Source organism: Myotis davidii, unplaced genomic scaffold (assembly GCF_000327345.1).
Source record: "Myotis davidii unplaced genomic scaffold, ASM32734v1 scaffold379, whole genome shotgun sequence".
NCBI classification, from domain to species: domain Eukaryota; kingdom Metazoa; phylum Chordata; class Mammalia; order Chiroptera; family Vespertilionidae; genus Myotis; species Myotis davidii.
This window is the reverse complement of record NW_006290553.1, coordinates 1,817,568-1,821,031: the sequence shown is the minus strand read 5'-3', so window position 1 is coordinate 1,821,031 and position 3,464 is coordinate 1,817,568.

Sequence of the window (3,464 nt, the reverse complement as noted above, 5' to 3'; positions counted from 1 at the left end):
GGTTTCTGGCCTTTGTTTACCATCTGTATTTGATACAATGTTGCGGTCTGGCTGGCTGAAGCCCCACTGAGTAAAGCAGGTTTCTGGGTTTTTTTTGCTTCTATATTTGCAACATAGTTACTTAGAGTTGCAGCTGAGAGGCCGGCAAGTCAGGCGGGGAATGTTGGAGGCCTCCGTCACTGAAGCAAGCAAGCCTCATGTTCAGTTTAAGCTTCCTGGCGCAGGGCCGCCATGTTGGCTGGCAGTTAATTTGCATATCGCCCTGATTAGCCAATGGGAAGGGTAGCGGTCGTACGCCAATTACCATGTTTCTCTTTTATTAGATAGGATTTTAAGTTGGTAACTATTGACAATGTATACATCTGTCTAACCATCACTATAATTAAGGTATAGGACATCTTCACCACCCCAAAAGTTCCCTATCCTTCCCAATCAACCCCCTACTTACCATTCCTGGCCCCAGGCACTGCAGACCTGCTTTTTGTCACCATAGGTTACATTTCTCTTTACCAGAGTTCCATAAAAACGGATTCAAACAATGTGTATTCTTTGTGTCTGGCTTTTTTCACTAAGCAAATTATTTCTGAGATCCATCTATGTCGTGATATTTATCAGTAATTGCTTCTTTTTATTGCTGAGTAGGATTATATTGTATAAATATATCACAATTTGTCTTTGGCTATTATAGATAATGCTGCTATAAACATTTTGTACAAATATTTTGTGGGCTTATGTTTTCATTTATCTTGGGCAAATACCTATAACTAGGAATGGATTTGCTGGATAACATGGTAAGTATATATTTAACTTGTTAAGAAAATGCAAACTTTTCCAAAGTGGTGTACCATTTCAATTTCAATAGTGTATGAAAGTTTCGGTTGCTCCACATTCTCCCCAGCATTTAGTATTATTACTTAGCATTATTTTATTTTTATATTATTACTGGTAATCTGATATTATTTTATTATTTATATAAACAAAGTTTTTTTTTCTCAATGAAATTTGTTACTACAAAATTTTGAGGTTTTCTCAAAGTAATAAGACATATGGCTGACTTTTTGAAACTCATTGTGCAAGTGAAGCCCTATTGATTGTCATCAGAGTTAATGAAAAATTCAAATAAATACTGCAATGTAACAAAATTCTCTGATAAAAATTTCAATTATATGCACTAAGTTGAAAAAGGCACCAGCTGTAATTTTAAGTGAGAAATAAAGGTTTAATTGGGAAAAATCTGGACATCTTTATAAAGTATGGTAGAAACTAATTAGTCAATTGACATGGGACTACTTTTTGTAGGGTTAGGCTCATTATTTGTGTATTGCTGCCACAGATGATATGTCATAATGTCCTGAGTTGGGAAAGACACATCTGAGTGTTGGGGCCAGAGTAATTTAATTTCTTGCATCCCAAACGCCTTCCTTTATTCCTGACATGTTGACCTGGACCTTAGGAAAAAATAATAATTAAAACTTGGCTACCTCTCTTCTACCTCTAATAGTAATGACATGATGATGGAAAGAATGTTCTGAAATAGAAGGCCATAATGTCTTCCTCTACTGCCTTCAAAACATATCTCCTCATAAATTCTTTTAACATCTACAGAATAGCCCACACATTCTCAATGGAGGCAAGATCACTCCCAAAGTGGTGAAATTTGATTCTTGGGGGAGAGGGCAAAAACTTTTTGCTCTTCTTTAAAAATGTATGAAGCACAGATATACATATACTATATAATCATGTCTAATAGTATATCTGTGGTATTAAATTTCATGGGAGAGAGAGAGATTGAAAAAAATGTCTTTAAAGGCTCTTTAGAGGTATAATAATGAAAAAGCATTTTGAAATACTGAAATAGACAAAGAACAAGAAAGGCCATGCAGAATTTCAGGGGACTAATCAAGTGAAATGTCTGCTAATCACTACATGCATTTGGTCTGGGATTGATCCCTCAGAACCTCCTCAGTCTCATGATACTGCTTAGCCTAAAGTCATTAGCTTTGGAAAAGGAAGGAAGAAATCTAAGATTTGTTAAGAAATACTTGTAAATTGAAACTTTCATTCTTCATCTCACTTTCTTCTAAAACAACACTTGCAAAGAAAGATATTGACATCTCTGTTTTTATGAATGACGGAACAGAGGCTCAATGGTATGAACACTTTCAAGTTCTATAAAAATACAAGGTAGAATTGAGATAAGATTCCAGGTTTGTTTGATTTCAAAGCCCATGATTTCCTCCACCTCATATGATATGATTGTTGGTTGGTGGGATGGTGTCCCATTCAATTACCCTGAGTTCACTGGAAAATGATTCAAGTGCCTGAGTCAGAATTGATGTGTTCTCACAGTTCAAATTCCAGGAATGACTAGCCGGTGGGGGTGGGGCTGTCACTGCGATATCTGAGGAGTTTAGGTGGGGGGTGCAGTAGAGTTGGGGAGATCCTTCGGGAGGCTCAACCGTCTGGAGCTAACAGGAAACTAAGAGTTTTAGCTAAAAAAGCACCAATCTTAGGACCGCAGAGTGTCCGTTAGTCACAAGCTTACATTCCATTCTATGTTGGTCGGTGAGGGAGGGGCACTCTAATCCCGACCAAAAGTTGAAGAATCAGTTTTGGCTAGTTGCCTATTTACTCTGATTCACAGCAAAAGGTGGACCTTTTATTCTCCGTGATCTCCCATATTTCACTACCAAGTAACCTATGCTTCAAGGAATGGCTGCTGATTTCAAAATTAAAAAATGAACATGCAGACATTTCTGCGTTTTGTTTTATGCCTAGAGATTAGTATGCAACTTTTTATTTTTTTAAAAAATATATTTTTTATTGATTTTAGAAAGAGAGAAGAAGAGAGAGGAAGAGTGAAAGAGAGAAACACTGATGGGCTGCCTCCTGCACACCCTTTCTGGGGATCGAGTGCCAGAAGCCGGTCCATCCTTGCTGCTTGACACAGTCGCTGCAGGGAAGAAATATCTGCACAGCATATGTTTCAAGGGACCTGGCATATATGGCGTACTGTTCTTAATATGTTTGCAACCCTTCTTGGTGCTATGTGTTTTAACCAAGGTTAAACCTCTCTGAGAAAGGTTGTTTCCCAGGTAGGGATTTTCCCCTGAAGTTAGGGAGGGAATAAAATCCCTTAACTAAATGCCAGGTGGGTAGGGTAGTTAATCACTTTAACTAGGAACTATCACCCTTAAGCTACATAATTTTTACTTCCTGGAATGGAGATAAGAAACACCCTAACCTTTGGAATAGAAATTGACAGGATTAAAATCAACTGGTATAAATACAGATGTAACAAGACAATAAAACACAGAACTTGGCTGGAGATCCTGGCTAGAGATCCTGGCTAGGCTGCCGATCAACTGAACGCTGTCTCTGTGTCATTCCTTCTTCGCCAACTCCATCCACACCTTTGGGGACCCCTGGACCTGCTGGGGTTGGACCCCAACATCTCGCGCCCG